Genomic DNA, 12,237 nt, shown 5'->3' with positions numbered 1-12,237 from the left:
GTAACCGCAAAGTTTACTATATTCACAGGCTCTGCAGACAGGAGGTGCACCATGCCATGCAGACCATGTGGGAAAGACACCAGGGTGGTCAGGAGGCAGAAGCAGCAGTGACAGGAAGGTTTAGGCCATAGTCTTTATTGGGGTTTCCATGGGGAAAGCAAGGAGGACAGTGTGTGCGAAATTTAGGATTGGTTAATTTGAATAATTTTGGCAGGTTTGGGCCTACAGAAGGGGTAACTAGTTGCCTGGCACCTGGCCATGGGATGATTAAGATAGAAAAATATATTGCCTCTGGAGTATAATGAACCAGATAGAGAAGATTTGGTTTTGGATTGGTTAGTTTGCATATCAATGACATGTTTCTGGCTGGGCCCTTTGCCCCTTCTAAGAATTGACTAGCTCCTGGAAGGAGCTCTGTACTCAGCCAGACAAGTTTGTTTTTTTTTGTTTTTAAGATGTTAAAACATCATAATATAGAGAAAATTGTAAATATTTACAATACAGCACATCATCAGAAAATGATTTGGGAGTATGTGCCCCCAAAATATGCATATTCATTTCCTTACAAGCCAAACCATATTCATATACTACATTAAATATTAAGTGCATTAAAATAGAAATTAGAAAATGATGAATTTTAAATAAAACTTTAGATAAAATAAAGCATACCATTAAATAATTCAAATTTAAAAACAATGCAAACCTTTAAATTAATGGCACAAAAAGTTTTACTTTTATCAAATACATATCAGTTTTAATGATAACTTGGTGAGTTAAATGCTATTGAATATGCTTTATTATTTGAAAGTATTGTGTTGGTAATATGTGATACAACAAATTAAAGGTGAGGTTCTAAAGGTTTTTCTTTACCTTTTAAATAAGGAAATTTTTAATACAAAAATAACATAAATGCTAAAATGAACCCCTCTATATTCTTCATCCATTTCAATCATTATCAGTTCATAGAAATCTTGGTTTATGTATACACTCCCTGACCACTACCTTAGATTATTTTGAAAAAAATTCCAGAGATCACATGATTCATCTATAAATATTTCAACATGTATTTCTTGAAGATAGGCATTTTTAAAATAAATCACAAAAATATTAACAATGAAAAACTAATAAAAATTCCTTAATATTATCAAATATCCAGTCACCATTCACATTTTTTCATTATGTTTTTACAGCCAATTACGATTATATTGACACTTGATTTTAATTACCATGCTAGCTGAAAAAGAGGCATTGCAAAACCATAATATAATCAGTGTACATTACACATTTAGGGTAAATTAAATAATGAATAATAGCAGATGTGAAAGCATATTTCAAAGAGTGTCCTTGATAGTTTTGAACTTTTTGCCCACCTTCATAAGATTTAATTAGACTGTCATTGTTTTCATCTTGCAATACATTTGGCAAAAGCCAAAAAGGAATTCAGTTGTTTTTAATGTCTCTGTAGTTGTATGTACTGGGGTCTTCCAATTCCTCAAATGTCCTCTTTTTTTCTCACCTGTTGACTTAAGGGTTCCCTAAGTATTCCTCTTTAGAGAGTCTGTACCTTACTGCCCTTTCAGCAGTGACCCACTGTTATTATACTGGAGCACTGTTGGCATGTGATAAGGTGTGGGGGAGGGTAAGCATTCTAATCTTATGATTGAATCTCAGTCTTTTAGTGGACCTAAGTTTTTGGACTACTACCTTCCCAGTGTTTCCCCTATTATGTGAGACAGAAAGGCTAGAGGTGACTGAAGTGAAATGCTCTTCTCCCACCTCAGATAAGGTTCTGTTAAAGATTTTCCGTTAGGGGCGCCTGGGTGGCTCAGGCCATTAAGCGTGATCTCAAGGTCCTGGGATTGAGCACCGCATCGGGCTCCCTGCTCAGCAGGGACTCTGCTTTTCCCTCTCCCTCTGCCCTCTCCCCCCACATCGTATACTCTCTCTCTCTCTCAAATAAATAAATCTTCAAAAAAAAAAAAAAGATTTTCCTTTAGAGAGTAGCTCTTGGTATAAAGAATGCTCTGGGTGTTTCTCACAGGGGCTAGTCTTTCCTTCCCCTTTCAGAGCCACAAAGAGATTTTTCTCAGCTCTACATCGTGAGAATCAGTTTTGAAAAAAATCGTAGGCATTATTTCTTCAAATATTGCTGTTGTCCCATTGTCTCTCACCTCTCTGTCTGGGTCTCCAATTTTACATGTGATAGACCATTTTACTATGTCACATGTTTCTTCTTAAAATGTATTTTCTATCTTTTTTTCTTTCATATTTGAGTTTGGATATTTTTTCCTTTTTTTCTCTTTTCATTCTGTTATGTCTGGAGATTTTTCTTTTAATGTCAGACATTACTTATGAAAAATGATAGATACTTCAATCTTTAGATGATATTTTCCCACAGAGGAAATTTACTTTTTTTTTTGCTAAGGTGCTAGAAATTTCAGGTCACCTTAATCTAATCAGAAATTAAAGTGATTCTAATTTGAGTCTTATTTCTGGTTCACTCTTGATTCCTAGGATGGAGCCTTCAAGGTTCCTAGCATAAAACCTATACTATTTACTAGTCTTCCTCTTTCTTCATAGTCCTTCAAACACAGTTTTTTTCTTACTGGAACTTAATGAGTCTGTCAAAACCTCTGCTTAGTTTTTTTTTTTTTGCAGCCTCAGCAGTTACTTGGGAAGATCATAGACTTGATTGACAGTTCTTGGACTCACTTCTCTGAACTTCCATTCTCTGTGGGATCTTGCTTTCACAAATCTTTGCTATTTGGCAGCTTTCCTATGCCTTCAAATAGATTTTATTTTGCTTTATTTTATTTTTGTCCAGAACTTCTAGTTCTTAGTTAGGATAAGAAAAACTGAAAATACTTTTTTTTTCCTCAACAGGACCATAGAGAATAAAAACATTTATTTTGTCTCTGTATCTTGGTGATCTGAAATTTCAGTTCCATAACAAAGTTTCAAATAATGTCTGGCCCAGAAATGGTATACATGTTTATTTCTTTGGCAGAATACTGGGATATAAATCAGCTAGCTTTCATAATATATTATTTAAAGTTTCACCAGAAATACCTAGTCAAAATAGTATGCACAAAGCTTCTTTTTGTAGTTTTCCTTGTTAAAGACCAGTTCTGGCTAAGGCAACAAAATTTTATGGCATATAGGAACTACAAGCTAGCCTGTGAGAATTCTGTGGTTAAGCAAGTTCTGTAGGTGACAATTTTCTCTTGAAAACTCTATAGCTAGTTTGTTCCATTTCATGATTACAAAGACTTTAATAGCCTTAATGATTTTACCTATTTTAGAGATCATCCAAGGGAGGAAAAATCAAGCTTTCCAAAGATGCCTTAAGTAGATTTTAAACTCCTAAAAAGGATGTCTCCCCCCTTATCTGGTGCCTTTTATGCTTCCTGGACCATGCAAATGTTCAATAAATATTTGCTATATGTACGAATGAGTGAATGAATGAAAACAGAAGGCATCCTCTAGATTTTCTGTATTCTCCTGAAAATAAGAAACCTCGAACTGAGCACAACATTCTGTGTTCTCACCAACATCAAGTAGGGCAAAGAAATTACTTCTGAAATTCTGGAAAATTTTTAATTGGAGGAAAATAATAAAAACAACAATGTTAAGAATACGAGTGATGCAGTAACAGGTTAAAAAGAACTAGACTGACTATGGTTCAGGTAATTATTTGCCTCAGGGGTTGTAAAATAGTTTCCAAAGGTTTGTATATCTTAAATATATGCCAAATTAAATATATAATATTTTCATAATAATTTCTTCTGTCTCTGAAATTATGTTGAGTTATTGCAGTTATTTCCTTCCTATACTATAAATATGGGAAAATGCAAGGATGCACTAAATATGACTACACTGGAAAAAATTAGGAATTTGGGAAGCATTTAATGATTTCCAACCATCTTTCTTCAACATGGTAAAAATATTCATTAATCAACATGGTATTATTTCTATACCAATATGTTTTTTTTTTTATTTATTCCATTCTATCTGCTCTTCTGCTCTTCAAAACTTTTTTTAAAAGTAATAAAAATAATAATGGATAATTGAATAATGTGCATCTTTGCTAATGACATTTAAAGTAGCTGATGGTTTCTGTTTATTTAAATTCAGTAGAGTTTATTTTAAAGCAGTTTTTCCTGTTTTATTATATTCAGTAGCAATACTATGAACTATTGAACTAGACCAGAGAAACAGAAAGTATTATAAATAGTTTTCTTTTTATTACAACAGATGGTGGTTCTATCCCAAAAAAGAAATCATCTAATTAGATATTCCCTGAACATACAACGTTTAACATAAACAGTTACAGTTTTGCTTAAAATGTATCATTGAAAGCACTATATTTGGCATTGTTGATGTGAGTTCTTTTGGTGTCCTCTCTGACAGTTTTATATGTAGAAAAGAAACTTCAGAAGTTTACCTTGTATGTAATCAATCTATTAAATTTACAATTTAAAAACCCTGATACTTTCTTTTTTTTTTTTTAAAGATTTTTTTTTATATATTTATTTATTCATGAGAGACAGAGAGAGAAGCAGAGGGAGAAGCAGGCTCCCAAGGAGCAGGGAGCCCGATGCGGGACTCGATCCCAGGACCCTGGGATCATGACCTGAGCCGAAGGCAGACGCTTAACCATCTGAGCCACCCAGGCGCCCAACCCTGATACTTTCTTAAGCATTTAAATTCATGTCATAATCTTGTTATTCACTTGTGAGACTAGTAAATTTTAATAACCACTTTTATAAAAAAAGATTTATTTATTTATCTCAGAGAAAGAGAGTGTACACGTACGGGCAGGGGAAGGGACAGAGGGAGAGAGAGAATCTCCAGCAGACTCCCCGCTGTTGGCAGAGCCCCACACCGGGCTTGATCCCAGGACCATGAGATTATGACCTGAGCTGAAATCAAGAGTTGGTTGCTCAACCAACTGAACCACCCAGGCACCCCTTAATAACCACTTTTAAGAGATCTTTGAATAATATTTAGAACTGCTTAGTTAAACACCTTCAACATTTCAAGTTGCATTTATAACCTTAATGTATTATATTTTCTTCTTAAGTACTTTAATTGTCTTCAAATAGATCCTGCCTGATTACTTAAATAATGCTTACAAATGTAGTAATTTTTTTTTTTTTTTTTTTTTTTTTACCATAATCAAGTGGGATTTACTCCTGGGCTGCAAGGGTGGTTCAATATTCACAAATCAATCAACTTGATACACCACACTAATGAAAGAAAGGATAAGAACCATATGATCCTCTCAATAGATGCAGAAAGAGTTGGATTGCAAGATGCATTGACAAAGTACAGCATCCATTCTTTTATTTTAAAACTGATAATATACAATTACTTGTTTTATTATTATTATTATTTTATTATGTTATGTTAGTCACCATACAGTACATCATTAGTTTTCGATGTAGTGTTCCATGATTAAATGTAATAAATTAAAAAGCTTAACATGGTAAACCTAACGTTCTCTCAAAATGTCCTAACATTATCCATACAATTAGTAATATTTCAACTTAAAAACTATCCGTCTAAATAAACGATCATATTTCACATAATCACATATTTCAAATAATTGAAGTAACAAGACTTTCATTATAATAAACCAAATTCTTGTTAAAATTACTAATATATAAAGCTTTAATGTTTATTTTCCTTCCAAACATAAAAATATTAATTAGAGCACTCCGCTCCTCCCAAATCTTTAAATTCTTAATCCATCATATTCCTGTGGTTAACAAATGCATATCTATAAGAAAATAAAATCTAACCCAATTCATTCATTCAACAGTTATTTCTTTCACACTTACCATGTGCCAGGCACTGCTCTAGGCACTGAATATATCACAATAAAAGAGCACGAAAAAAGCAAGCCTGCACTCATGAAGCTTAACTTCTTAAGGGGGAGGAAAAATAATAAATAATATAAATTTATCTTATAATTTATAGCATGTTAAGAAGTGATACAGCACTCATTACAATGGTTGCCATTAAAAAAACCCAACAGAAAATAACAAGTGTTATTGAACATGTGAAGAAATTGAAACCTTTGTGCACTGTTGGTAGAAATGTAAAATGGTATAGCCTCTGTGGAAAATAGTATGATGGTTTTTCAAAGATTAAAAATAAAATTGCCATACGACACAGCAATTCTACTTCTAGGTATGTACTCAAAAGAATTGAAAGCAGGGCCCTAAAGAGATTGTTGCATAGCCATGTTCATTGCAGCATCATCCACAGTAGCCAAGCTACGGAAGCAACCCAAGTGTCCACTGGCAGATGAATGAATAAGCAGAATGTGGTATATACCCACAATGAAATACTACTCAGTCTTAAAAAAGGCGGGACATTCTGACATATGCTATAACATGGATGAACCCTGCATTATGCTAAATGAAATAAGCCAGTCACACACACACACACACACACACACACACACACACACACACACACACATTCTATGATTCCACTTACATGAGGTACTTAGTCAAAATCATAGAGACAGAATGTAGAATGGTGGTTGCCAGAGTCTGGGAGGAGGGGGACATGTGGAGTTATTGTTTAGTGGGCATAGTTTCAGTTTGGGAAGATGAAAAGAGCTTTCTGGAGACAGATGGTGATGATGGTCGCACAACAATATGAATGTACTTCATGGCACTGAGCCCACTCAAAAATTGTTAAGGTAGTAAATTTATGCTTTGTGTATTTCAGCACAATAAAAAAACTTGGGGGAGGGGAGCCTGGGTGGCTCAGTTGTTAAGCGTCTGCCTTCGGCTCAGGTCATGATCCCAGGGTCCTGGAATCAAGCCCCACATCGGGCTCCCTGCTCAGCGGGGAACCTGCTTCTCCCTCTCCCACTCCGCCTGCTTGTGTTCCTTCTCTCCTGTCTCTCTCTCTCTGTCAAATAAATAAATAAAATCTTTAAAAAAAAAAATTGGGGGAAAAGGTGACACATGGGACCTGAAGCAATTTTAAATAGGATCACCAGAGAACTGAATTACTTAAGATCAGAGATTTGAGTAGGGCAGGAGATTTGGGTCTGCAGACATTCAGAAACTGTTCTCATTGTCATCTGAGCCTCCATTCTTGATCACTAGGTCACTGACTGCAAAATTCATATAGAGATCGGTCATAACTTACCTTTCCTGATTTCCCTTCCACTCACAGAAGTCTTCAAGTCTCTTTCAGGCTAAAGCTTCAGAGAATTTTGCATCCGTTTAACTTTTAAGATATGTAAAGTTTTCCCTTGTGGGAGCGAAGAATTCTATCCACATTTTTCAAGACCTCTAAATTCTTTTGGATACTTAAAATGTTGTCTGATAGACTTTTGGGTATTTCACAGGTTTTGTTTGATTTGTGCTTACATTTATGAGATCATTCTCCCTTCAGAAGCATATGATTTTCTTTCTGAATGCATGAAATACAGAAATTGCCTGGCATTGTATTAATAGATGTTTTTCCTGAGAAAATCTATTTATGGCGTTTATACTCTCAATGCCAAATATTGCTTAGAAGATGATACTTGGAATACGTTTAAAATGTTAGTAGTTCTGAAAAGTAATTATATTTGATTCATATAAACAAAAGATTGAGAAATTTCACTATTTTGTGTCGAAGCAAAATCACAATAACAGACTTTTAACTTGATCTGGCCGATTTCATTATAGTGAGCTATACCTGCTTCCACCAATGGAACGTGATATGAAAATTCGCCATGCACAAATTAACTTTATTTAATAACAAGAGTAAGCTGCCAATATTTTGGGGTACATTTTTAAAGTTTGACAATTGATTTCCTATGTGACTTTAAGAGAAATACCAGACATACTTGATTAAAATTTGCTGACCACATTTTTAAATGATATGATATAGAAACTAAATTGACAAAAATCTAGAGTTCATACTAAATTACTCCATGTGCCTACGGTCATGTCATAAACTGATTTAACCTAACGTTTTAAATGGAGGCATGTATTTGTGCGGCAGGCAGAACATTACCTCTCCGAAGCATAATCACAGCATTCCTCCCATTAGCATTCCTCCCACCCCCTATTCCAAGATGTAAATTGCTCAGAGCTGCCAGAAGAAGCAAGTTGCTGGGCCTGGAAAAGCTTTTCCTAAGACTGGAGAGAGGACAAAGGAATGTGAGTTTGGGGAATAGTTCAAACAGGGAGGTGACAAGGCCTTCTGAGGGAATAGCTACCTGGTGCTCTGCCACATAGGCGCCCTCAGTCTTTCTGGAATGTGTCAGCCATGCTCCAGTTTAAAGAGCTCTGCCCTTGCTCTGTCAGGAAAAGGCTTTCCTTTGTCTTTTAAATGTCATGTCAATTTTGTTGTTGTTGTTGTTCAAATGTAATGTTTTCAGTGAAACTTTCTGTGGCAGACTGTATTTTTTTCCAAAATGACACAGCGATATATCCAGTCCCACAAGCTTTTCCAGAACCTTGCCACTCTCCAGTGAAGAGGTGGAAACTATTTCCCACCTCCTTGAAACTGGGCATGCCTTTGTAACTATCTCAATGAATAGAAGGAAGCAAAATTGGCACTGTGTGACTTTGAGGCTGGACTACAGAGGGTTTCTGCTTGGCTCTTTCTCTTTTAGGATTCAAGTCCTTGGAACCCAACTACTATTTTGTGAGGCATCCCAAGCCAGGAGGAGAGGACTTATCATGTGTAAGTTTCAGCATCATCTGCCAGATATTTGAATGAGCAAGCCTATAGATGATTCTAGCCCATAGATGATTCTAGCCCTCAGCCTGCACGTATGCCAACTGGGGCATTGTGGAACAGAGACAAGTTATCCCTGCCACACCCTATTCAGAGTCTTGGCTCACAAATCCTTGAGAGAACAAGTAGTTGTTTCATACCACAAGTTTTGGGGTAATTTGTTATGCAGTTAGAGATAACTGGCAGTTGCCAGTAGGGCATGCAGGGTCTGAGGTAACTATTTATTATGGATTCTCTGTCTATGTGAACCATTTGATTAAAAAATATGACACAAAGTCATGAGCCCATGTGATGTACAGAGATTTATCAATGAAGAATTTGTTTGCTGTCCAATCCGTGCATTTAAAGTTTCTTAGTCCAATGCCTGACCCATGTTAAAGTCACATCAAGTTAGCAGGTCAGCACTAGCCTGGTGGTCCAATCTCTCAGGATCCCAAGAAAGAAATACCACATGAGAAAATAGAAGTGATCCACTTATCAGGCCATTCTCCTGCAGCTGGGGTCTATCACTGAGACTCTGAAATGATCTCAGAGACATGAGTCCTGAAGTTCTTTGAAGCACATTGTTGACTTCATGTATAGGGTAGGAAGTCAGAGAATAATAGCTTGAAGAGAAGAAAGTGGAGCCAAGTTGTCTCTGATGATACGACTTTTGAGGAGAAGGCTGAATGAAAGGAAGCAGAGACCCAAAGATGTTGGGGGAAGAGTATTCCAGATGGAGGGAGTAAAACTTTAAAGACCCTGAAGTGCTTGGTGTGCTTGTGTGTTTGAGGAATAGATGAAGGTGATCGTGATTAGAGAAATGGAGGACAGTGGAGGAAATGAGGTTGTGAGATCATCATGATCCAGAAAATAAAGAGCTTTCAAAGCCAATCTAAGAAAGATATATTTTAAAGTGATTGAGAGCTATTGGAGGGCTGTGAGCAAGAAGTAGAAAGACCAATGGAAAATGAGTGAGCAGGCAATGAGAAGACTGGTCCAAGAGGACTTTTCAGGGAAGATATAATGGAAGAACTTAAGTGTAGGCAAAGCCGTTAAATTTAGGAATGATTGGGATGCCTGGATGACTCAGTCGGTTAAGCATCTGCCCCCAGCTCAGGTCATGATCCCAGGGTTCTGGGATTGAGTCCTGCATTGGGCTCCTTGCTCAGCAAGGAGCCTGCTTCTCCCTCTGCCTGCCACTCCGCCTGCTTGTGCTCTCTCTCCCTGACAAATAAATAAATAAAATCTTTAAAAAATATATATTAAATAAATAAATAAATAAATAAATAAATTTAGGAATGGTTGGGAAAGAAAAATTGTTCAACAAGCATTTATCAATTACAGTGTGTTTACTTACAGTGTGCTGGGTATTAGAGATATAGGAGATCATAAAACAGAATCAGAGAACTCACATTCAGTTGAAGAAAAACCAAAATTAAATAATGCTAAGACCTTATGCTCTTGTAATAGTCATCACACATGACTATAATTTCATTGACTATTTTTCCCACTAGACTGAGAGGAGCCCTAGATAAAGGACCTTGCCTACTTCGTTCTCTCTTTCTTGTCTTTCTTTTTTGTTATCTCCAGCTCTGGATACAATGACTATGACATAATGGACAGTATATATGTGCTTTATAAAAGAATGAATAAATGTAAAAGCAATGATGAAGATATGTATGCAGAGTATGAAAACCCGAAGGGAAGGGACATCAGGTAAGATTTATTAGAGATGGTACTGAGCAAGTGGGAAGTAGGCTTGGCATTCCAGGAAAATAAGGCTGCTGAGAAAATTCTGAGAACAACTGGTTTGAGGTGCTAGAGTATAAATTGAGATGAGGTGACCTAAATGAATAGGGTTTAAGAAATAGCCATGTGACATATCAAGGTTGCTTTTGTGAGCCACCCCAAGATTTATTCTATAGATGATGAGGAAACAGTTTTCAGCAAAGGACTGGTATGCTCAGGCTGATGTAGTATGGCACTGATTTGGAGGATAGATTTGGATGTAGATCGTGCCAGCTTTAAGGAAATCAGTCATTGGCTACTTTGACAGAGAAGTGGTAAAATGTTTTGTTGTTTGTTAATCTGGAGTTTTGGAGTGGCGGCAGACTAGAAGGCTGACATAGTGACCTCCCTTACTACCTACACCCCCTCTTCCTTTTATACTTATATTGGAGCCATTTGACTCCTACGTACAATCTTGCCCTTGCCCTGGGACTTGAGACTAAATCTGTCTATAGTCAGAGGTAATTAAGAAGGGAGATCTGAGAGCCCAAGAGACTAAAATCCAGGTCAGTCCTGCTGCTCCTCTCATTCTAATTTCACACCTTAAATTTAGTAATCTGGCTGTTGCCTTATTTGTAAAATCAAGATCAAACCTCTCCCATATGTCCCCCAGGACTGGGGTCATGTCTTATTGTTACTAACTGCCTGGATTGCAGAGCTACCACCAGTCTGTATAATATTTTTATGTGAATTAGAAAAAGATATTTTCTCTGGGATAAAACAGCTAGAGCTTAAGACTTACAGGATTGGAAGTCAGTCTTATTGACTCCCTTGTGGGACACCTTTGTGCTGTTCACAAATTGTGCAACTGTACATGTTGAATCCTTTGTTTTATCACTGAACCTCAGCCTCATGACCTTCATCTTGCTACCAAGCCTCTACTACTGGATTGGCCACTTGCCTGGATCTTTACCTATCATCTTCTCCCTGAAACCCAGCTGAGTAACTTCTGCCTGCTAAGACAGTTTAGGATTTGAGGGGTACAAAATGGTTTTAATTATTAGTTTCATTTTGGAGGAATATTTTTAGTTTTTTCTATTAGGTTTAGAAAATATATATTAAGAGTTCAAATTACCTATCTTTTGTAAATTATTTATGCATCTTATTAGAAAATTAACATTTGGTTTATTATATAGTTAATTTTCTTATCTATGATTAGATAAAATGTCTACTATTATATTTTCTTAGTGCTGTCTATATTATAAATCAGTATTCTTATATGGTATAGATCTCTGTTCTGTTCCATTGTCCATATGTGTGGATTGTTATACCAATACAACAGTGTTAATTACTCTAGCTTTATAAGAATATATATGTGTGTGTGTGTGTATTATTCATTTGTGCTATTTTTTTTGTTTGAAAGTCTACTGGTTTGATTTTATTATACCTACAAAGTATTTCTTTTTTTTTAATTTTTTAAAGATTTTATTTCTTTATTTGAGAGAGAGAGAGAGCATGTTAGGGGGAGGAGCAGAGGGAGAGGGAGAAGCAGACTCCCAGCTGAGCAGAGACCCAGACATGGGGCTTGATTGACCCCAGGACCCCAGGATCATGACCCAAGCCAAAGGCAGACGCTTAACCAACTGAGCCACCCAGGCACCCCTTAGGTAATGTTTACATGATACATCTTTTTCAATCCTCCTTTCCTTTATTTTTTATATCCTTATATTTTATGTAAATCTCTTATAAGTAGCATGTAGTTAGCTT

The sequence above is a fragment of the Leptonychotes weddellii genome, chromosome 2 (genome assembly GCF_054177405.1).
Source record: "Leptonychotes weddellii isolate Sample4059 chromosome 2, ASM5417740v2, whole genome shotgun sequence".
Lineage (NCBI taxonomy): Eukaryota > Metazoa > Chordata > Mammalia > Carnivora > Phocidae > Leptonychotes > Leptonychotes weddellii.
This window is presented reverse-complemented; position numbering follows the sequence as displayed.